Raw genomic sequence first — 25,845 nt, 5'->3', positions numbered from 1 at the left:
AATATACTTAAAATTCAGAAAAGGAGAAGAGATGACACACAAATAAGATAAGAGTTAGGAGAATAAATATGGGAAGGCTTTTACAGAGGGGTGAAATGAATAACGTAAGAAACGGAATAGTAAATGTGGTTAACTTCAAGAAGTTAAGCAGTATATGCCTATCAAGTGTAAGACAAAGAGGGCAGGAATTAAAGCTATAGCAGTAGGTTGGAGATGTTTCAGGGAAGCCGTGGGGAGACTAAGGAATTTAGGATCATTCTGTAGATGACAAGGAGTCATTGAAAGGGTTTAAAGCTTCAAATGATCTCAGTTTCAAAAGGTGTAGGTGGGAATGTCACTGAGAGGACCTGTAATATAAAGACCAATAGGATCCACTATGCTGGTGATATGGAGGTTACTGGTGACTTCTGTTAGAAGGAATCAGGAAGGAAAGGAAGACAAGTGAGATGGCCCTCAAATGCTTTTTTAGTTATCTATTGCTACATAAAAATTACCACAAATTTAGCAGCTTAAAAGAACACACATGCATTCTCTGATAGCTTCTGTGAGAGCTTGAGAATGGCTTAGCAGAATCTTCTGCTTGACGGTCTCACAAGACTACATTCAAGGTATGTCAAGTGGGCTGCATTCTTACCTGGAGACTCAAATGAAAAGAATCCATTTCCAAACTCACTCAGGTTGTTCTCAGAATCTGTTTCTTTGAGGTGGACTTAGGGCCCCAGCTCCTTGCTGGCTGTGGGCTGGAGGCCGCCCTCAACAACTAGGGGTTGTCCAGAGTTCTTTGCCATGAAGGTTTCTCCAACATGGCCACTTACTTCACCAAGCCAGCAAAAAAGAGTCTCAAGAATGAGCATCCCAGCAGGACGGAATCTTTTATAATGTAATATAATCGTAAAAGTGGTATCCCATCACCTTTGCCATATTCCACTGGGTAGAGGAAAGTCACAGGTCCTGCTCATGCTTTAGGGTATGCACTTCCACAAGGACATGCACACCAGGAGATGGAGACCATGGGGGCACCTTAGAATACATCTGCCACAAATATCATACCTTAAACATTTTCTGTGCCCAGGTTTTAATTTTTAAGGTGACTGAGTGATGATATGGAGAGGTCAGTTCATTGAAAGAAAGATTTAATGTTACTCAAAGTTCCTCTAGTGAGGCATGAATTACTGAAGAGCTACAGGAGGAACATCAGGTTTCAGGAAGCAGAAGCAGGACCAGGGGATAGGTTGAGGGCTTTTATTGGGATTTCCATAGGAAAGACATGTTAGGGAGGGGTAAATAGTTTAGGATTGGATAGATTGAATAGTTTTGACTGCCTTTGGGCTAGAGAAGTGATCTCTAGTTGCCTAGCACTTGGCCTTGGGATGATTAAGGCAGAGGAATATTGCCTCCTGGGCTGTAGGAATCAGATAGAGGAGGTCTGGCTCTGGATTGGTGAGTTTGCATATCAAAGTCAGCTCCAGGCTGGGCCCTTTGCTGTCTCTAAGCATTGGCTAGCCCTTGAAGGGGAGTCTCTTCCCAGCCAGAAAAGTATTTTAAGACATCAACACATCATAACATACAGAAAATTTTAAATATGATTAAAATTAGATATCTGTATGTTTTCCTTAGTATATTTGGTACCATGATAGAGGTGGAGGAAAAGTAAAAGAAAACAGAAAAGTAAATAGAAATAAAAGTATGTGACTATACCTCAAGAAATCCATTGGCCAACTGACTGTATCATCACCCATCTAAGCTTAAAATACAGCAGCTTGGACTTCCATTTGATTCCAGGACTAAATGAGGCTGGAAGGAAAACTATCAGAAAGACCTGTATTTAGTAGAGAGAAGAGAGCAACCAGTATAATAGTAATATGTGTGGAGAAATAGAATCCATGAGTGCAAATGAATAACATCTTCCTTTTCCATAGAATTCTTTGGGTTCTCAGTGCCAATACAGACATTAGGCTTTTGCCTAATGGCCTTTGTGAAGTAAGAAACGTAAAGGCTAATGAGCTCTCTCAAATACACCGAATGTGACGATATTCTCTAGTCTTTCTCTTTTCTAACTATGCTTCTCCCAATTTCCTTCTCTCTGCCTTCTCTCTCTCTCAAACACACACACACTTGCCCCACCACCACACACACACCCCTTCTCATGTTCTTTCTCTCCTAAGGTCACACACCACACTCCAGAATCAGATAAATCTGGTTCAATCATTAGCCCAGGCATTTACTAACTATTTTTTTTTTTCTTAATTCTTGGAAATAGGCATGCAAATATCACTTATCTCACGTGGTTATTTTGAAATTTCAATAACATGAGTAACTCACTAAGCACAATGACTGGTGTATAGGGAGCGTACTGTGAATGGTATCAATAATAATGATAATGTTGACGATGGTGATAATAATAATGACAGGGGGAAATACAGATGTGATAATGGTGGCTTCCTTGCAGGGATTTGCAGAGCAGTTGTCTATGAATTAACTATTTCAGCAAGGGAAGCTATCAATATCAGGCACATGATGTCCTAACCCCTTCCCTAACCCTGATTAAAGGGAAAGTTCCAGGGCAAATGATGACTGGCAAAATCAATAATTCACAGTGTGACAGACTGAGATGTTGCCCAATGAAAGGAGGAAAATAAGGTTCAGAGTAGATTTAGCCAAGGTGTGTTGGCTTTGGATTCTTGTTTATGTTTTAAAGGAACATCAACTGATAGATTCGTCAGAAACACTTAGTGACCACACACAGAAGAGAGTCCCAAAGGCAGTGAATTGATACCTGGAATGCCCTAGGTTTAGGCACCTTTGATCTAACCATTTTGGGGGCACTGGGCCATTCTGAATTCACACGAACGATGGGGATTACAAGTGTGACCAATATTATCAATTCCTAGGGAGTGCTAAGAAGGCAAGTCTGGTTTGGAGGCATGAACAAGAGGGATTACTGGTGTGACCACACGAGGGAGAGGAACCAGGAGGGACTCGTGTAGAAAGACTAAATGAGCCATTTAAATGATATTTTTGAAAGCTTTAATGGAGCGAAACAAAGTTTACAGTACAATTTTAAGTGAAAAAAAAAAGCAGTATTTATAATTGTATATTCAGTAAATAATTTGAAAAATACAAAATCTAGCTCATTTCTTCATTACTTCCTCATCCCCCGATACACCCACACCCAAGATAAGAAGAAAAGGTGCCATAATGTTCATGGTTCATATCTGAGTGATAAGGACTTAAGATAATTGTTTTTGTCCCTTCTTTATCATTTTCTGTTTTCCAAAAAGTTCACGATATGTATGCATTAACTACACAATTGACAAAAATAAGAACAAAAAAACCTGTTTCCTTGGTTTGTTAGACTCACCTACTTCACCTAGCCGACTCCTACTTAATCTCCCCGCTCATTTAGCTCTTACTTTATCAAGGAAGACATCCCCCCATCCCAACAATGTAATGCGAAGAGCCATGACATTATCCCCATAGCGCTCGTCTTCATCCACCACTTATTCTATGCACTGTAATTCATTTTCTGTTTCTCTACTAAATGGTAAGCTCTGAGAACAGGGACCATGTGTTTCTACATCACTGTTGTATTTCAGTGCTTATAATACCTGGTCCCTAGGAAGGATAGTAAAAACAAAGAATTGATGCAAAAAAAAAGAGGACATGAGAAAAGTTTAACTTTAGTGAGTAGAACCAGAAAGGGCACCTAAGCAAAAGGGTGTCTGAAGGCAGGAGAACCAGGGCAGGGAAGAGAATTAGTGCCTGAAGCAGTACTAGCCAGCTGAGGGCAAAGGAAGGTGGAGAAAGGCAGGTTGAGCTCATCTTATGACCGCTGAAGTTCAGTAATACAGTCTTCAGCTGACAAAAGGGATGAGGAGACACTGCCCAGGCTTTGGAGGAGAGAATTGGCATGGCTGGGAAGAAGTTAGGAGGAAAGGTTTTACGTCTGGGACTAGACAGCATTATAAGTGGAAACACAGAAGGCATTACTTCAGATCTAAAACGGAAGCAGAGGCTCTTGATTTTCCGGAGTCCTAAATATGCTGTGTCATCCTCCTGCTGTCACCTCTTCAGGAGACCTGGCAGCACCTCCTGCCCTCCTCACCCCAGGTAAGCTGGGAGAGGAGAAGGGATGGAGGGAGGGAGAGAGACTAATGATCTATACAGGGGGAAACAAACGCAAGCTCTCCAGACCCCATCACAACCAGGAGCCTCCTGCCTCACTGCTGTTTTTGAAGGGATGGTGGCTTTGTTTGTATTCTTTTGAGGAAATCTATTTGCATGTCAAACTTTTTATCTTGGTTAACCCACTAGCTAAGCAAATAGAACCAAAGCTGACAAAATATCTCTTTAGGACAGAACTCAAAGCCAATTGTGTCAGCTTCCTGTTTTAAAAGCTGCTTTGGTTTCTGGACCCTGTAAGAGAACGCTTGCCTCATTGAGTTAAAGCTGCTTGAAGCAGGTGAGTGTCTATCCTGGGGAATGTTATTATGTAAAAGACTGTAGGAAACAGTCTTGGGTTTTCTGCTTGGCTCCGCTGTCAGGAGAGAGTTATGACAAATCCAATGCACCACTCCAGGAATATTTTAATTACAAAGGAATTGGAGCATTAGCAGGTTATCTTCAGAACACTGAGCTTAAACTGGCCAAAGTCTATGTCCTTCTCAACAAAATTCTTGAAGAACAGCTAGTGTTAACAACCAGAAAAAAAAAAAAAAAACAAAAACAAACCCGCATCTAGGAGCATAAGATAATCAAGAACCCTGCAATGTACTGCAGCATTCTGCTTCAAATTGGAAAATGACATTTTAATCTCTCTGAGCCCACCCATTCATGGCTACTCTGGGAATTAGTTCTCAGATCATATGGAAGCCTAAAACGTGTTTACGACATTAGAACATTTTAAAGTTTTGAATTGATATATTGTGGCCTGTGGTGTTTTCACTAGGTCCTTCTGGGTGAGGTGTTATGTTACGGCAGTTAGTCTTTATTTTAATTTTATTTGGATGCTGAAATGTTTTCTTGCTAACTTTTGTGGACCTGAAGGAAAGTATTTGCTGATACTCACCATGCAGAATGGTTGTCAGTGTGTGCATTAATCAGCATTCTGGATTCAAAGCAATGGAACCCGATTCTAGATCAATTCAATGGAAGTGAATGATAAGAAGGAAGTCACAGAACTGATAGAAGGCTGGAGAACTAGGCTTACAAATGAACAGGCATCAAAAGAGCTCCAAAGTATTAGGAGGAAACACAGCAGTAGTTCCATAGCAGGAAATGTCTGACCAGCTGGAAATCAAATGATCTTTACCTAACACTCTCTTCTAGAGCTACTAGGTCAAAATTCAAGGCCTCAGCATATGGGTAACCTAGAGGAGGAGAAAGAATGGAAAAGCAGCCCTACCTCACACCCTGACTATATACAATGAAGAGTTGCCCCGAAAGGACATCAAGGTGCTCTTAGGAAGGAAGAATTGCATGTGGCTAGCCAAAAGATGGTAAATAGTCATTCTGGTCTGATAATCATAGGAAAGAGATGCAGAAAGATCCTTTAGAGATCGGTTAGCATAACCTACAAATTGAACACAGCCAGGTTCCCTGATCTCAGGAAAAAATGCTAGCCAAAATATCATACTAGTGCACCAAATGCTTTCATCTGATTTTTTAAAAATGCATTTTTACCTTTTAAAAAATTGGTTTTAAATTACAAAGAAAAAATGGTCATTTTGGAAAACCTTCAAAATGCATAGAAGCAGAAAAAAGAATACATATGTTATTACTCACAATTCCATCATTCCAAATACTGATGAGATTCCAGTTATTTCCTTCTGTTTCCTTTGTATGCTTATTTCTCAAATATATACACTTGTATATTCTACTTTTCTTGTATCTTCATAAAAAGAATTTTCCGTATTATTAAAAGCATCTCGTAAATGTTATTTTAATGGTTGCATAATATTCAATTGCTTTGTCTACCATTAAGTCACTATAGTCTTTGAGAAATATTTACTTTGTGTCATCATTAAAAATAAATATCAATAAACAACTTGGTACGTAAAATTTCTTTTTTCCATTTTAACAAAATATGGCTTACTTGTAGTAGAAATATTAGATAGAAAGGTCTGAAACTTTTCAAACTCTGTTACAAGCAAACCATATTGGATTTTCAATCCACCAGGCAAATTTGAGAAGAGCAAATCACGTATCTCCCTTCATATTTGAATATTATAATAAAAAATACATGTGATCATTTAATAGTCAGTGTGGAATCTCTACTGGTTTAAACGATGCTTCCTTGTTTGTACTTCTCCGAATGTTGGTGAGTTTGGGACTGTTAATGGAAGGTATAGGAAAAGGAGTGCCAGACAGGGACCTAATTCTGAAGTCTGAAGTTCGTTTGCTTATTAACTTGTGACTTGGGCAAGTTATTTAACTTCTCTCATACTCTTTCCTCATTCACAAAATAGGGAAATAATAATAACCATCATAGAGTGTTGTGAAGATTCAATGAAGTCATCATGCATAAAATTGCTTTGTAAAATATAAAACTATCTTTAAATCAAAGCGTTTTCTTAGATGTCAATATATCTTGGAGGTTTGGGTGAGGGGTGTCCAGAAAAAGCTCATCTAAGTTCATGCCTCCTTTCACACGAGTCCAGCATCATAAAGTACAGAAATCCCTGCTGTGTTTATGCATGCCAAATCTAATATTAGATCATCAGAGGGTGTCTGATTGAAATTAGTCCCGCTTTCCTCACCTGGCAATGTAGTAGCAAATTAACTTTTTTCTTATCGTAAAAGAATTGCATCTACTTCTCAGGATTTTACCAATATTAAAACTAGAGTGTGGTATAGTGAAAGAATGAAGAGAAATCCTAACTTTAACCCATTATATCTCCCTCAACATGTTCTCCATCAATAATATTCTCAAGAAGATCCGTTCCCCCCAGATTTCTCCCACCACCTTCTTCCAAGTTCAGGATGAGTTATATCAATGGTTACAGTGCCATACAATTAAAAACATCACAAGGGACAGATATACAAACCAAGTAACCCCACCAGGTATCACAAAGAACACCTTAGTCTCCCAGGACTTAGTGCCAATTGAGTCAGGAAGTTTGTAACTATCTATAAGCCAGGGATTTAATATAGAATCAGGAAAAGGTCAATGATAGGCTTTTGGGGAGATTCTAGTATGCTTCTTATTCCACTTAATAATTCCTAGAGTTCCTGAATCTCAGGACAAAGCTTGTCCTGACTAGAGTGTGATCTAAAATTGATGGAAAGCCTAGAAAGAATCCAGGTGTATTCTTGATTTTGTGTTGTAGTAAATGTGTGTATAGTCCCCAAAGATTCATTTTCAAAAGGAATTAATTAAAAACCCACCCACCCACCTCCCCAGGTAAGGGACAACAGGAAAGCATGGCTAAGGTTTTCTAAGATGTTGTCTTTTAAAAATAAATTGTTTGGTAAGTTCCCTTGTAGAAATAATGGTGGATGCCTCTAAAACATGACTCATTGTCATGAATCCTATTTCCCTATTTTTTAGGGAAATCACATGTTCTAAAACAGCATAGCTCCAGGTAATAAAAGACCAATTCATATAGAAGGCAAGCACTGTTAGGGAGTTCTATATTCTTTGCCAGCTTTTCTTCGTGCTATTCTAAGGAACTACGGGTGGCAAGATCAGGTGACTAACAACAACAGTTCTGGAGTCAGACTGCCTTGGTTCAAAGCAAAGCATCTCCATACAAAAGCAATGTGCTTTGGGGAAGATGCTAAATACACAGAATCATAGTTTTCCTCTCTGTAAAATGAGAGGAGTAATAGATTCTACATCTTAGACTTGTCATGAGTATTAAATAATTTGTGTAAACCAATTACAGCAGTTCCTAGAACATATTAAAGCTCAATTAGTATTTAGTGGTATTATTTTAAGAATTAGAACTTCAAGAAACTGAGTAGAAAAATAAAAGCTTTCCTTAGGTAAGTAAACTTTGGAAATCATGGTATGGTTATACTTTTTTTGAGATTCACAACATAAATTTATTTATTAAAGGCTCTGAAAAGTCCTGCACATGTTTAACACAATTTTACTAAACTTAATTAACCACACACTCATTTGGAGCTTTTTATGTGCTATACCTTTTTGACATCTCTCCTCATCATCCCCTCCAAATTAGCATTTCATTCATTCATGGAGTAATAATTCAAAATCTCCCTTTAGAAGCATACACCTTAAGACAGCATTACAGATGGCAAATCTCACTTCTTAGGAAGTGTGAAAGTGGTCTGACTATAACATCTGTCCCCTCTCTACTCTGTATTTGGGATAGCCAAGTATATGTCCTCTTCACACTTGGTTTGAGAAAATAGCCTTCTTGGAGGAGAAATTTTCTCTAGACATGTTTTATAAGAAGCTTTTGTTTCCTTCTAGAATGACCACTCCATCAGAGAACCCCAAACGCCCCAGGAAAGATAATCTCCATCAATGGGATGATGTATGTGTTTTGCAAGTTACTGGTGCTTGAATTACTAAAATTCCTGAGTCTTCTATGCCCTCTTTTGCTGTAAAGTGCTGGTATGGGCGTGTGCCTCTTTTTATTAAGTGAAGAAGAAAAAAATTTTCTCTCTCTTCTTTTCTTGAGGTTCAGCAGTGTACTTGACTGAGACAGTTTACAGAAAAATGCCAAGGTCATTGGTATTGGTGACCCCAGTATGTAGAGACTCCTCAAGGCTATTCCCAGAGATGTCAGAGTGCAAACCTGACCCATGGAATTCATACTTCCTTTGCCTGCTCCTGGGTCCAGAGATTCCCTGATAAAGTATTTTTTACTTACAGATGTCAGATCTTTTCCACCCTCCTTTAGGCTAACCCATAAATATGCAGTGTGGTGTGGATGTGGGTGACATTTTTCTCTTGGACATTTTTGTCTACAGGAAATACCATTTGTTCCAGGTACACTCCAGACACAATTATGAAGGCTCAGAAGATCCTGTACTATTTCTCTGCTCAAGTTGTTAGTGAAAACAATTTTTTTAATGGTATAACTAGCACTCAGTGTAACTCATGGTGTGAGTTATCACATATCCTTTGCAATTTTAAATAAAGACTAATGATTCAGGAACAAAATTATTGAAAAAACCCTTGACCCATATACTCTGGTTTGAAGCGAGGGGTACTTTGATTGGTCTATCTTGGATTGTGTGGATTCCTAAAACCAGTCACCAGAAGTCAGCATCTGTGATGAGGCTGGGAGTGTGAGCTGAGGCTGGGAGTACCATGATAACCATGGGAATTGGGGAAGAGCAGTTCCTATAAAGGAAATAACTGGTAGAAGTTTCCAGAGGTTCACTTAGGAGGAGAAACACAGTAAAAGAAGAAACTTGGGGACTAGGTAGAGACCAGATAATATAGGACTTGAAGACCACATTATTAAAGGTAAAGCATAATCAAAGACTTCAGTAAGTACCTATCATCATGGCCCAAGATGGCCCTTGGGACTTGGCCTAAGTCTCTGCTTCAAATTCACCATGAACAAATCCCCTTGTCCTGCATACTTCAGCCACGTGACACTATACATCTCACCAAATCACCACGTCCAACCTTCTTTAAGAGATATTTTGGACATATTATTTCTACTACTTTGAATGTTTTGCACCCTCTCATAAGATGATTCTTAAACTTCTTAAGCCTACTGGGGTGACTCTGAGGGTTTTCCCTCATAGCCCTTGTAACTACTTGTAATTATATATTTATCTGTGTGATTATGTGTCTATTGTGTGTCTCCACCAATCAACTTGAAGCCCTCTGAAATCGGGACCCACATTGCTGTTGAACGTCATTTTATTCCCCTGGCTCAGCACAGTACCCCAGCACTCTATATGTGCGATAAATGTTTGTAGAATGGATAGATTAATAAACACACCTTATATTTCAATCATTTTCTGAGTATAGAATATCCTCTCATACTCTTGTGGTGCTGTATGTGCTACACTTCCCTTCCCAGATTTTATGCACGAAAGCTTTCGCTCCTGTGTTATAAAAACTCATTTTCTTCCCCTCTTCTACACTGTCCCAGACTTTCCATTCTCTCTCAGAAAAACAGATGCTTCCGGTATGTGACCCTAATCACCCAGTGCATACTTCCATAATGGCAAGCCATTGCACTTTATTGTAAATTATGCTTCTATTACCTACTTTCACTGCACAGTGTGTTCCTTAAGAGCAAGTAACTTTGCATCAGCAACAACTAGCAAAATGCATGCAACACAGCAGTCATTTCATAAATGTTTCTTAAATTAATGAATAAGGTGAGAAAATAATAGTTTATTACTGAAAGAGGCCACAGAAATCCCTTCATTTTATAAATGAGAAAGTCACTTTGCATAATAATGTTATTTTATCTTCCAAGTCAACCAGAAGATGAATTATGTGTCTCTCTTGGCCATCATTATATCCTAAATGTCTAGTGTTATGCACAGTATATATATCCAATGAATAATGCTTAAATGTTAAAGTTTAAAATCTCATAATCAATTAGTGACAGTGCTAGTTTAAGAAGTAAGATATTCAGAGGCTTCCCTGGTGGTGCAGTTGTTAAGAATCCGCCTGCCAACACAGGAGACACGGGTTTGAGCCCTGGTCTGGGAAGATCCCACATGCCGCAGAGCAGCTAAGCCCGTGCGCCACAACTACTGAGCCTGCGCTCTAGAGCCCGCGAGCCACAACTACTGAGCCCGCGTGCCACAGCTACTGAAGCCCGCGCGCCTAGGGCCCGTGCTCCACAACAAGAGAAGCCACCACAGTGAGAAGCCCACGCACCGCAAGGAAGAGTAGCCCCCGCTCGCCACAACTAGAGAAAGCCCGCACACAGCAACGAAGACCCAATGTAGCCAATAAATTTAATTAATTTAAAAAAGAAAAAGAAATGCTTAAAAAAAAAAAAAGTAAGATATTCAAATGCCAGATTCATTTTCTATTTCTCAATGTGTGCCCCGTTAAAAAGTGCTGTCTTCTTAGAGTTGTTTTCAAAGTAAAGGAAAACACCTATGCATTTCCAACTTAATAAAATAATCCCCCTTTATTCTGTTTCCTCCCTTTTTCTCTATTTTAAGGTTGACCTTTCTCCCTTGAAAGACCATCATAATCTAAACTCTCCAGTTTGGATTCAGTTCAAATCCAAATCAAATAATCAACCCTGAGCACAGGGCAGTCACGGCTGTGGTTCTTGGGAAGCAAACCAGGTCAATGCATATTGACATAAAGCTAGCATACAAGCCCCTGTGTTCCCCTGTCCATTAGTAAAATACCCTCACATCTTTCAAGATCCATCTCTAGCATTCTCTGCTAAAACTGGTTAAATAAATTATAGTGGCTCTTCACCACAAGATATTTTGCAACCATTAGAAATCTTTCAAAGACTCAAAGACTTTTCAGTGAATTGGTGAAATAGTCAGTACACAATACTAGGTGATGAATTGGGAGAGAAAATTATATCTATCATTTGATCTCAATTTTGAGATAAATGGATGAGAAAAAAAAACACATTGAAATATTAAGAGTGGTTTTCAAGAGGGATAATTCTCTAGTAAATGTCTTCCCTCTATTTTTTATCTATTTTCCAAATATTTTTCCAACGAGCATGTAAAAACTCTTGAACCAGTGAAAAATAATGTTGTAATAATTCTCATGAAAGGATCTACCATTAGTCATTTCTACATCAGTGTGGTTTTATTTTATTACTTTACCCCCTTCAGAGGCATTTTCTCTCAAACTTCTTTTCTCATTGTGAAATAAAAGGCTTTCTTTCCATTCAGAGGGCTTTCAAAAATAAGAGGAACAGGAACAAACAGTACTGGGGAGCAAATGTGTATGGTTGGAAAGAGCGTGGATTTTTGGAATCAGAAAAATGTGAGTTGAGTCTTAAGTCTGCCCTTTACCAGGAGAATAATCTTCACTAAGTTGACTGAGCCCGCTAAGATCCAGTTTTTTCATTTGAAAACCGGAATTGTTAATGAGAGGAAGACAGGGCACAGTAAAGAGGAATTAATATGGTACGCTGAAGATAAGATGGACTGGGTTAGTCCGATAAAATGGGAGAAAAGAGGAGCCGTGACCCACCCAGGCTCAAGGTGAGTAAAAAATTACTTAAGTTTACTTAGTGTCTATTATGTCCTGAAGTGTGCTTTGCTTTGAATGTAACTATACTGGTTTACTAAATGACAGCTGTATAAGCAATGTGGTTAAAGTGATTGGCTTGGGATAGGTAATCCAAAGCTGAAGTACTTATAGGTGCCAGGTTACCCAGTGACCTAATTTAGGACTAAGATATGTATATATTTTCTCTACATTAGTATCAGTTGAATACTTTTTAAAACTACTGATGCCTGGGATTCTTCTCAAATCAGTGAAGGTGAGATTCAGGCCTTCATAATTTTTAAAAGCCTTTTAAGGTGATTCTAATGTGCAGACAGATTTGAGAACCATTGATCTGGGCTTATCGTCTTTACTATTTTTCTTGTTGCTTGTGTCTCCCTTCAAACTTTCCTTTCACTGTGATTTAAAGAATGTTTACAATAAGGAGCTTCTCAACTGGAAGATATATATCAGGGTTATTGTTTCAATAGCAGCTGAGCCTACACCTTTACGTCAAGGAGGCATTAGGGAGTGATGGAGACTAGGATAAACTGGAGAGCAAATGTCCTGTCTTAAGAGGCATCTGCTACTCCCTCATCTAATGCCTGTTGTTGCCAGGTGGAATGCCTACCCACTGTTGGAGGTTTTTACCCTTTAAAAAGAAAAACCAGAACTCAAGATTTTCTGTAACATCTCTTGATTTTTAAATGTTGGCTCAATTTTTGTATAATAACGTAGGAGACAACCAAACCATGTCTGTGAGCCAATCCCACATTTTAGCCACTAGTTTGTGATTTGGGGATTAAAATATGACATAAGCATCTATCATAGGACTCTTGGAAGGGCTGGAGGAATGGACTATTTCAATGAAATATATCTGCTATGAAACAGTCTATCTTCAGGCTGTTGAGAAGTTGGTTCTTATCTCTGCACAAGGGACACAGCACTTGCACTGATGTTGGCAGTGTTTACTACTTAAGCCTGTTCACCTGGTTTGGGTCCACTCCCAGAGACCCAAGCCAATCCCTGCAGGGGCCATAATGATAATTCCTAACACCCTAGAGGTAACATACGTAAAGTGCGTATTACAGCACCTGCACATAGAAGACATGCGATAAATGTTTGCTTTCTCATCCTCTCTTAATTGTCTGCCTTTCCTCCTCTCCCAGGCTCCCCTAAACATTTGACATGTCATCTTCTTCTCCAGCATAGCCTTGGTCAATGCAATTGACTGCTGCTCTCATTGTCTTTAGAGCTTTTGAATATCTGATATAAACATTTATTGAGCATCCTCTTCCCTACCCAGAGATCAGCAAGTAATTCTGACAGAGTAGTTCTAAGGCAAAATAGGTGTAAAAGAAGGGCAATTTGACAATATCCATAAAAATGTAAATTACCCATCCTCTTTGACACGTGAATTCATCTAGGAATTTATTCTACAGATAGGCTTATACATGTACTCAGAGACGATGAATTTGGAATGTTCAGTGCAGCATTTTTTGTGTGATTTCAAAAATTGAGAACAACCTAAATATTTATCGAAAGGGAGTACATATTTATATAATAGGGGCCCCTAAAGCCACATGTCTCAACCAAGGGCAATTTTGCACCTCAGGGAACATTTGGCAATTTCTGGAGATAGTTTTGGGTTTTATGACTGGGAAGGTGCTACTGTCACTAGTGTGTTTAGGCCAGAGATGCTGCTAACATCCTACAATTCACATGACCAGCCTCCACATCAAAGAACTATCTGGCCCCAAATATCCGTAGTGCCAAGATTGAGAAACCCTAGCTTTGCAGATACTAAAGAGAATGAGCTTGTCTGTGTAGGCTGATAAGGAGTAATCTTGAAGACACATTGTTAGGAGAAGTAAGGCACTTTTCTATTTTCATTTAGGTAACTAAAGAGAATAAAACACACACACAATGCACACATATGTATACACCCTATGTATACTAGTATATCATATATGCATATATGTTTGTATATTCAAGTATTTCTGGGGAAATAAACTTCAACATTTCCTAACAAGTTGCTTCTGGAGAGAGGTCTAAGAAACTGGTGATCCGCAGTAGAGTGTAAGCATTGCGCTTTATACACTTTTGTATTGTTTGAAGTTTTCAGCAAATCTTCTTATTTCATTTTCAGTTGAAACTTAGATTTTATGCCTGTTGTTAAGTACAATGGGTAAAGGTAAAATGGGACCGTGACCAATATGTCTCCTTTTCTATTCCCTTCCTTTCCCTCCAAAAAGGCATCCTCCCATTCAGGATATCAGGACTCTTCTCTTATCACAGTGGTCTCCTAAGAAAAGCTCAGCTATCAGTAATTTTTACTTTAATAAAAATTTAATTAAAATGTAAGCTCTATTAGGAAGATTTATGTTTTCAACCTTGTTTTTTCAAATTCTACTATGGAATAAAAAATCGTGTCATGTGTAGTGGGATTTTAAGGATGGAGTACATTCTGGAGACGGGAAGATATTTTTGGAGCTGCTGAAATGGTGCCAACTATGGAAGCATCCTGCTTAAATCTCTGGTCAATTTTCTTTTGGGACTATATCTCTTTATTTGCATGCTCAGAGCATTCACAAAACTTTATAACATGTCAGTTCAGTGATATATACTACAAGCTTCAAGGAAGCTAAAATTTTTGGTTTGATTTTGGGAGTTTACTTTTGTTTCCAAAAGTTTCCAATTAACCCTAAAATTAAAACCTCTGTCCCTAATTTCAAGAATCAATCATGGCATTTTCTAGTTAACTGATGGTTATTCTATGCGACAAGAAACACTAAAAAAGTTAAATCCTGTTATAATTGAAAAAGGAAAACCCTTGGACTTCCCTGATGGTCCAGGGGCTAAGACTCCATGCTCCCAATGCAGGGGGCCCAGGTTCGATCCCTGGTCAGGGAACTAGATCCCACATGCTGCAACTAAAGATCCCACATGCGGCAACTAACCCGGTGCAGCCAAATAAATAAATAAATATAAAAAGAAAAAGAAAAACCGCAATTTAAGTAAAGCTTCCTGGTGTCTTCAATTTTTATCAACAAACAAGAAAACAATTTGGGGCTGGTGTCATGACGTAGTTTGTAAGAAAAAAATTCTGAAAATATGGTGATGTGGGATAGGGACTGGTATTAGAGATATTAAATAAAGTTGACATATAAAGGGCTATATGATCTTATTGGCATTTGTGTTGTGCATATTTAGAATCTTGCAAGACAGTAAATACTTTTTTAAAAAATACCACCTCTTTACTATGTAAAATAGTCTTTTATAGATTGGCCTCTTTGTTATATCAGCCCTTCCAATCAAGCATCCAATTGTAATCCTGGCTCCCTTCCTTGAATCAGTTTTCACTAGTTGTATATTCAATACACAGCCAACACTATATAGTTATGGTCTCCATCTGCAGACTCCTATATCTTCAATGGCCGTAGGAAGATTTCCTTTGGGTACTTTGAATAGAGACAAAATAGGCAATCGATGACCCTGAAGCAATTATAAAGCTGGGTTGTTCAATTCTTTATGGTAAGAATTCATGTGCCTAACTCCCAACATAACATCACTGCATATAAATGCAATAAAAACTATAGGCTCAGACTCAATTCTGGCATCACATATCAGAACATTGCATCTTAGCAAAAAAATTTCTCAGGTGACGAGAGTGGCATGGACATATACACACTACAAAATGTAAAATAGATAGCTAGTGGGAAGCAGCCGCATAGCACAGGGAGATCAGCTCGGGGCTATGTGTCCACCTAGCAGGGTGGGATAGGGAGGGTGGGAGGGAGATGCAACAGGGAGGGGATATGGGGATATATGTATACGTATAGCTGATTCACTTTGTTATACAGCAGCAAGTAACACAACATTGTAAAGTAATCATACTCCAATAAGGATGTTTTTTAAAAAAATTCTCAGGTGAAATAAGCTGCATATAGTTACAGAAATGCTTCAGCCATAAATGCGATTGCCATTAAAAAAATCACGTTAACGAAAGGTCTACCATTTAGAGAGTCAAAAGAGCCATCTAACATGCTCTGCAAAAAGAAATTCTCAGTTTCTGCCGGTGAATCCCCAAATTAAAATACTTTTCAGTGAGCCAAATACTATGGATAACATAAGTATAATTACTTACCTCGGGTGACCACTACAGTAGCCTCCTAATTGTTCTCTTTCAACAGAAAATAACAAACGTCTCCAAACTAGCCTCCATGGTTTTGTCAGTGTCATCTTTTCTAAATGACAGTCTCATCTGGTCACTCTCCAGTTTCAAAACATGACTCATCCCTGTGATCCTCAGGGTAAAGTCTTTGGAGATTATCTTCAGAGAACAAACAAGACCTTTCATCATCTTACCCCAGCCAGTTTTTCTAGCTTCCCTCCCTTCAATTCTCCTACTCTTTCCTTGTACTTCAGCAATACCCTAATAATTGCAGTTCCCTGCATATTTCTATTATTTGATGCTCAGGGATAGGACTAGTTTGAGGAGGGTGAGGCTTTTGCCTCAGATGTGGAATTTAAGAAGACGTCAAAAAAAAAAAAATCAGTAATCAAGGTAAGTAATGTTATAATGCAATCTTTAAAAAAATAAATGCAAAAGTCCAAAATGAATAAAATATCAAACTATGTTATATATATATACTATTACGCAAATGTCAAAGGTATTTATCTGTTGATCATCATTCCTCACTTTGTGTATCTGTTCTGTATTTGTTTATTTTATTAATCTTATTCATCCTTCAAGAAATACCTCTCCTAGGAAGCTTTCTCTGATTTTTCCCTTTGCAGAAAGAACTGGGGGCTCCTTATTCTGAACTACCATGGTGCCTTATACATGCTTCTATTTTTGCACTTATCACCCCATGTTTAATTGTAAGTGTGTGTGTGTGTGTTTGTTTGCTTATTTATCTCTGCACCAACTTGAGGTTAGAACCCTGTGGATTCCTTTTACGTGTTTCTTTCAAGTCATTACGCTTAGTGTCCCCAACATATCTTATAGAGACTATGGTAAGCAGAGTTCCAATATGGCCCCATAATCTCTTCCCCCTGGTGTTATGTTCATGATTAAGTTACATTATATGACAAGGGTAATGGGTCCCACTCCCTTGAGTAGGTTACATTATAATACAATTATAGAGGAATTTTGCAGATGTAATTAAAACCCCAAATAAGTTGAATTTAATCAAAGGGGAAATTATCCTGGACAGTCCTGACTTAGCAAGTGGAAAGCCTTTAAAAGAGGGCTTAGGCTTTCCCTGAAATCAGAGATGATCTTGTTGGCTTTCAGAAACAAGTTACCATAAGTTCTACAGCTGTAAGAAGATGAGTTTTGCCCCAAAACTGAATTTATTTATGTAAAAGCATGTGATCACCATCTTCTCATTTAGGCATATATGCATTGACGTTCATGTATCTTCATAGAAAGTTTCTAAAAGTATATACAAATAGTAGTCAATGGTTGTTAAGCCCTGGAAAGCTGAATTGAAATAAAAAACAATTTTTTTTTAAAGTTTTTACTAATCATTAGAGAAATGCAAATCAAAACCACAATGAGATATCACCTCATGCCTGTTATAATGACTAGCCTCAAAAAGAAAAGAGATAAATGCTGGTGAGGATGTGGAGAAAAGAAAACCCTTGTTTACTGTTGGTGGGATTGTAAACTGGTACAATCAGTATGAAAAACAGTATGGAGATTCCTCAAAAAATTAAAAATAGAACTGCCATAAGATCCAGCAATTCCACCTCTGGGAATATATCCAGAGGAAACTAAAACATTATGTTGAAGAGAGAGATATTTGCATCCCCATGTTCATAGCAGCACTATTTACAATAGCCAGGACATGGAATCAAGCTAAGTGTCCATCAATGGATGAATGGATAAAGTATTTGTGGAATATTATTCAGCCCCGAAAAAGTGCAACAAAGTGGATGGAACTTGAGGGCATTATACTAAGTGAAATAAGTCAGAGGAAAATAAATACAATATGATTTCACTTATATGTGACATCTAAACAAACAAAAAAAACCAAGCAGATGAACAAACTCAGACATAGAGAAAGAGATCAGATTTGTGGTTTCCAGAAACAGAGAGTAGGGGTAGGGGGAATTGGATGAAGATAGTCAAAAGTTACTAACTTCCAGTTATAAGATAAATAAGCACTAGGGGTGTAATGTACAACATGATAACTGTATTTAACACTGTAGTATGATATATATATATACATATATATACGCATACACATACATATGAAAGTTGAGGGACTTCCCTGGAGGCACAGTGGTTAAGAATCCACCACCTGCCAATGCAGGGGACATGGGTTCAATCCCTGGTCTGAGAAGATGCCACAGGCCACAGAGCAACTAAGCCCGTGCACCACAACTACTAAGCCTGTGCTCTAGAGCCCGTGAGCCAGAACTCCTGAAGACTGCATACCACAACTACTGAAAAGCCTGTGCACCTAGACCCACTTCTCTGCAACAAGAGAAACCACCGCAACGAGAAGCCCGCACACTGCAACGAAGGGTAGCCCCCGCTCGCTGCAACTAGAGAAAGCCCATGTGCAGCAACAAAGACCCAACTCAGCCAAAAATAAATAAATGAAATAAAATAAATTAAAAAAAAAAGTTGAACAAAGTAACTCCTAAGAATTCTCATCACAGGAAAAACATTTTTATCTTCTTTTTTTTTTGTATCTATAGGAGATAATGGACGTTAACTAAACTAATTGTAGTAATTATTTCACAATATATGTAAGTCAAATCATTATGTTGTACATCTTAAATTTATACAGTGCTGTGTATCAATTATATCACAATAAAACTGGACAAAAATTTTAAAAATATTTTAATTTTGTAAGTTTAAAATATTTTTGATCTGTTTGGCCATTTTACTATGTGCATGTATTACTTTTAAAAATTAATAAAATATGTACATTTATTATAAAATAAATTAATATAATAAATGATATAACTATATATTTATATATACTTATAATACTTGTCTGTATATAATATATACACACCTTCAAAGAAGAAATATAATCACAAGTTCAATATAATCACATTTCCTCTATTTGAGGAAAAGGGAGAAAAAACACACAAACATATAAATCCAAGATAATTATTATCTTCATGTATTTTCCTTGTCTTTCCTCATATGCATACTTTTCTCCTAGTTCTTATTGTATTTGACATTGAATTTTGCATAAACGAATTAATTTGTATAAATTAAGTAACATAGCAAAAATTTGTTGAGTTTATTCCATAATCTTCATAAAGCATAATTTTAATACCTGGAAAATATACCTTGAAGTATTGTGCCATATTTATTAAATCAGTATATCATGAGCTAGCATTTAAGTTGATTTCATTTATTCACCATTGTAAACAATATTGCAATAAATATTTGTTTTGCAAAAATATTATCCTTATTTAGCATATTTTTATTAAGATAGATATCCAGGGTCTTCCCTGGCAGTCCAGTGGTGAAGAATCCACACTTCTACTGCAGGGGGCACGTGTTTGATCCCTGGCCGGGGAAATAAAATCCTGCATGCTGCACGGCGCGGCCAAAAAAGAAAAAAATAAAAACGATAGATACCCAGATGTGGAACTGTATCAAATGTACCAGTTACCATCCTTATAGACTTTCTTTACCCTATTCCCCCCCTAATATAATCTCTCCCTGCTAACACATTTTAGTATGTTGGTCTATTTTTACATACTTGACTACTATCTACCCTTTACAATGCATATATCTATATCCCATAGGTAACTAATTTCCATATAACACACGAATATATAAATCGGGTAGTAATAAGTGGAAGATGTTCTTGCCAGGCTGTTATGATATGAGGCTAATGGTAAGGGGCTACACTAGGGGCTTCAGTCTGTGGTACTTCTGCTTCATGTACCCCTGCTGTTGTATGAAGACTTTCCAAGAGTTCTGAGTGCCCAACTTCCTTAGGTACTCATATAAAATTAGTCCCCTTGAGAACGTTAAAGACATCATGCAATATTTTAAACTTTCCACTTACTTTAACCAAAACCTCTTTTCTTCTTGTTTAAGATAGAAAGGCATAGCTCCCACCAATCCTGGAGTCTACCTCTGGTAAAATACCCCGTATGAAACTCTGTGACACCAAACAAAGGGACACATACTGGTGGAGATGCTGAAAAACTGAATGAATCTAATAACTAGGTGACAAATTTTTCTCTGAAAGCTAGGTGGTTTCTAATTCTTTGCTTTCAGCAAAACTAAGGAGGACTTGTCAACTAATAGATTAAAAATAATTTATGATGCTAGATGACTATGCGAATTCTGGCATTTATCTCTGAAGAAGATCAAAGAATTGAGTAACATTGCTCCTTCCATTCCCATCCCCTTATTTATGTGAATATGATTTCTTAGTGCTTACATCTATAAAAAACAAAAATAGCAGAATTTATGCAGTAACTATATGATTCTAGCAATAAGTAATATTCATTCATAGATATGAGCCAATGAAAGAATAAAAAGACATCTATCTCATTAAGAGATGAATTTCCAATAAAATATTACTTTTATACTTAATGATTATTGATCATTTTTGAAATATAACATATTGTTTTGATCAATGGTGTACTTAAGACAATTGCTGTAACTTAATCTGGAAGATAATTTTAACACTTAACAGTCTTATGGTTACAGGAAACATTTAAAAAATTAAATCTCTATTTATATACATGGTTTATTGTAGAGAAGTATGTTCAGGTGATCTATAAAGTTTTTCAAGCACAAAATACATGAAATTAGGATAAAATTATTCAGAGAAAGTAGACTAAAAAATACTAGTTTGAAGAGTAAAAAGAATTTTATTTTATTTAAAGTTGTTCATGTGTTTTAATGGGACTTCCCTGGCGGTCCGATGGTTAAGACTCTGTACTACCACTGCAGGGGGCACGGTTCGATCCCTGGTCTGGGAACCAAGATCCTGCATGCCACGCAGCATGGCCAGAAAAATAAAAAATAATAAAAAAATAAAATAAAATTTACCACTTTATTTAAAAAAGTAAAGTTGTTCATGTGTTTTAAACAAACGGTGATAAGTATTTATTATTATTATTGTACTTAAATTTTATTGGAAAAGTTTAAAGCATGGTCTAACAGTTTTAAGTTTTTAATATTTCTACCACGTGGAAAATGACATTTTTCAAAGTATTTAAATACATGATGACATGGGTTTCCCTGACGATGCAGTGGTTAAGAATCCGCCTGCTGATGCAGGGGGCACGGGTTCAATCCCTGGTCCAGGAAGATGCCACATGCCGCACAGTAACTAAGCCCATGAGCCACAACTACTGAGCCTGTGCTCTGCGTGTGCCACAGCTATTGAAGCCCACGTGCCACAACTACTGAACCCATGTGCCAAAACTACTGAAGCCACGCACCTAGAGCCCATGCTCAGCAACAAGAGAAGCTGCCACAATGAGAAGCCTGCACACTTCAATGAAGAGTAGCCCCTGCTCGCCGCAACTACAGAAAGCCTGTGCGCAGCAACAAAGACCCAGCACAGCCAAAAATAAAATAAATTAAAAAAAATAAGATAAATCTTTTAAAAACAAATAAATAAATAAACGATGACAAATGTCAGTTGCCAGGTGAAAATTGAACAAGTGTATAGTTTTACTAAATTATTTTAGGGATACTCTGTAATCTACAATTATTAAACTTTATGTTTCATTATAATTATTATCAAGTAGTATGCACAGAAGTCAACCTCACCTCACCCTTGTGCTTCACTCCATACCTATGATACTACCTATGACTGAGTCTCACCACAAACCTTACCCCATTCCAGGTTCTTGAACCATCCTTGACCTCCACCAAAACGGCTCAGTTAAATGACACATATTGAACAAAAAGGACAAATAAACTGCTAAAATTTTCAGTAGATACTGCAAGTTTGCTCCTTTAGTACAAAGGATATCCGGGTGAGTTCCAATGAGCTCCCTGCAGGTGCCAGGCCAAGCACCTCTTCCGCCAAAAAACTGACTCCTCTGATGGTCCAACCACTGAATTCCCCTGTCACTCCTGCTGCTCACAGCCATGGCTGTGCCAGACACTATAGTCTCTCAGTTTCCCAGAAATTTTACGTTCAGGAGGGAAAAATTATGCTCTTGTTAGTTTAATATTTCACAAATCAAGCATGTTTGTTACATAAGATATTTCAGATGTGATTTTTTTAAAGTCTTTTCACTTTAAAATTTTCCTGAGGACTTATGATTTTCCATGTGTGGGTTATTTAGACTTTTATTCTAGGACATTTTTTTCTGGAATCAAAGAATGGATAAGATGGAACTCACGCTGATTTGAAATTTTGCATTTAAAATATAATACGGAAGATTGATACAAGCCTAGGCATGGCAGGCTATACCACAGGTTTGTTACTCAAGATAAAGCTCTATTAAGATGTTCCTTTATAAATTGATCTACTAAAAATTTGAAGTATTTTTTAATTAAAGCATAACTGACTTACAATATTATATTAATTTCAGGTGTATAACATAGTAATTCAATATTTTATAGGTTATACTCTTTGCAAATTTATTATAATATATTAGCTATATATCCTGTGTTGTACATTATATCCTTGTAACTTGTCTATTTTATACCTAGTAGTTTGTACCTCTTAATCCCTCTCACCCGTTTTCCCCTTCCCCCCACTCTGGCAACCACCAGTCTGTTCTCTGTATCTGTGAGTTTGTTTCATTTTGTTATATTTGTTTGTTTTATTTTTTAGATTCCACATATAATTGAAAACAAAGTTTTCCCTCTTTTTATAAAAAGGAGGAAGCATTATATTCTCTTCACATAAATGAAAATGCATCACAAGTCTCAAACTGAATAGAAAGTTCAACCAGGGTATAATTCTCTGGATCCAAGGTGCCTTATAAACTTGTCAGGTTGCAAGAAAGTTATCTGTAGCACAACACACCAGATCTTGATTGTTCTACTTCCTTTCCACCTCTCCAAAATGTAATCATTAAAATGTAATTAAAGCCAGGTAATCCAGTTTAAAATTACAGTGATTTTTTAATGTTAAATCTAAAAGATGCTTAAAAACATGTTGTTACACATTTCCACCTAGCACACACATCTAGAACTTAAACTCTCTACTTGGCACTATAAAGTAGACTCTAATATTTTTATAAAACTCTTTGTGCATATAAAATGTACCCAGCAGTGTTCAAGGTATTGGGGATTAAAAATAAATAAAAAATAATCCCTGCCTTAAAGAGTTCACTGTGTGTAGGGGAGGTAAATTTATAGACCATGAATTTAAAATTGTAAATTGTGAATTTATAACTGTAAAATGCAAAAAGTAAATTAGAAATTGTAGTATATTAAATATTTTAGTGAAATAAATAATAATTTCCCATTATTAATTCTGTTCCTTCTACATAGTAATTATTGCGCCAATCACGTGACTTTCTATTTCTCTTCTCCCAGCCGTGCCCCAAGGTAGATCTTATTATCTACTACAACTAAATTGAGAAAAAAATAAATAAATAAGTAGTCAATTTGACTTGCTAAGTCTGTGATTATGGCATGAGATAATAAATGCATGTAAAAAGGCAGGATTTTGTCCTCAACCCTCTTTTTTCATTCTTATAGTCTCTCAGTAAATGATCTCTTCCATTCCCATGACTTAGAATGCTACTTTTATGTAGATGACTCTCAAATTCATAATATCAAGAGTACCATCCCTCTACACCCCAGATCCATACGCAATTACATATTTTCACTCCCAAACTTGTCTGTTCAAAGTTGAACACTTGTTCTCTCCTGAAATCTGGAACCTGGATATTTTTCCTTTTTGTTGCCAGTAAGGGGCTCTGACATCTATCAGTTGCTAATGCCAGAGACTGGAAGTCATCCATAATTGCTTCTTTTTCCCTACCGAACATTGAATCCATTTAAAGTCTCATTGGTTTTACTTCCAAAAATATATTTTGAATCTGTCCCATCTCTACTATCAACACCAACATCACCCTTGTCCTAGACCACAATAAAAGCTTTCCTCTCAGTGTTTCCCTGCTTTCAGTCTTCTTCCCTCTCCAGCCCACCTAACCATCAATCTATTCCCCACACTATAGCCACGATGCTCTTTCCTAACCCATAATTTTGATCATATCACTCTTTTGCTTAAAACCTCCATTGCCATCTTTTGCTACTTGGAATGAAGCCAAACTCTTTTCTATAATCCAAATATGAATGATATGACCCCTGCCTACTCCTTCAGCCACCTTTTACACCATCATTCTTATGCTCCAGAGACATTGGCCTTCTTTCAGTGTCTCCTCCATGTTAAATGCTTCCCTTTTCAAGACGTTCATACACGTTATTACCTCTGCATGTAAATACCTTCTCCTGTGCTTTGTATGGCTATTCTCTTCTCAGTGTTGGTCTAAGCTTTCAACATAATCTTCTCGGAGAGGTTTCCCCTGATTATCTTATCTAAGAAGAATTCTTGCTGACATTTTTTTAATATTACATCTAAAACCTTCCTATCTCTTCACTCAATTTGCAAATATACATTTCTTTACTTGTTTATTTCCTGTCTTCCCTACTGAAATGTGAGATCCACAAGACCTAAGACTGTCTATTTCATTCATCAAAGTAGATCTAGAGCCTGTAATAATATTTGGCACATAGTTGATACAAGTATTTGCTAAGTATGAATAAATTAAAAAATGAGAATATTATTGAATACATGAAGGAGGCATGGCTTCTAAACATTTGAGAAGCAGTCAAAACTGTGTCTTTTTAGCTCACTTATAAAATAGGGATAAGAATGACTATCGTTCCTAAACTCATAAGGATATAGTAAGTATCATGAGAAAGAAATTGATGTGAAAGTCGGAAAAGTTAAAAGCATTAAATAATTGACTTTTATTATTACTTAATGGTTATCATTTTTATCACTGTCATTGTCCTAGATGATATAACTTCTGATTATTAATAAATAGATGTCACCAAATGTTGGTGTCCCTTTTGAAAATCATGTGACAATATTCTAGTACCACTGCATACATAAGAGTTTCCATGTTAATAATAAAACTGACCCAGCATGACTTATGGACTAAAACACTGCCACACCCCACTTTCTGCTCACCCCAGACTTAATGTGGAACTTCAGGGAATTTGTTTAGTCTCTGGGGGCCTCAGTTTCCTTATCCATAAAATGGAGCCTGCCTCTTAGAAAGTACTCTGTAAAATAACTAATTAATGAGGGCAGTCACTAATTGCTGAGAATGAAATTGGGAATGAGGAGCAATCTGAATGTTAAGGGCTATTAATTGTAATAAAGCACAAAGGTCACTAACTTACATCTCTCTCCTTTGAGGGACTCAGCCAAAAGGATTTGGAGCACTTTTGCAGAAATTCCTATTAGGTCCTTGCATTGAGCTCACAATGTCCCTGGGGTTTGGGGAGGAGAAATCAATGGTTCACTATAATAGGAGTCCTGCAAGGATAATAATGTATTTCAACCTTCTTTATACATAGCCCTTTGATAATCCACACAGGATGCTCGGCAAGCAACAGTCAAGATAAAAAGTGTCCTATTTTAGTGATTTTCCTTTTGATCACCAAAACTCCACATTATTGTGACAGTGAGCTAGTGCTCATGATATCCTGTTAATCAGCT

General features: G+C 37.2%; 1 long non-coding RNA gene across 2 annotated transcripts in view; it reads right to left on the bottom strand.

The window, feature by feature from the left end:
* LOC132366014 (uncharacterized) overlaps nt 1-16,390 on the bottom strand; it is an 82,549-nt gene extending 66,159 nt beyond the window's left edge. For both annotated transcript variants that reach the window (XR_009503331.1, XR_009503330.1), the window contains exon 1: nt 16,287-16,390. This is a non-coding gene — a long non-coding RNA (uncharacterized LOC132366014). The remainder of the gene's footprint in view (nt 1-16,286) is intronic.
* Nucleotides 16,391-25,845: the final 9,455 nt, after the last annotated feature.

This window comes from Balaenoptera ricei, chromosome 5 (assembly GCF_028023285.1).
Source record: "Balaenoptera ricei isolate mBalRic1 chromosome 5, mBalRic1.hap2, whole genome shotgun sequence".
In the NCBI taxonomy this organism is placed as follows: Eukaryota; Metazoa; Chordata; class Mammalia; order Artiodactyla; family Balaenopteridae; genus Balaenoptera; species Balaenoptera ricei.
The sequence above is the reverse complement of the archived record's forward strand: the minus strand, read 5'-3'. Positions and strand labels throughout refer to the sequence as shown.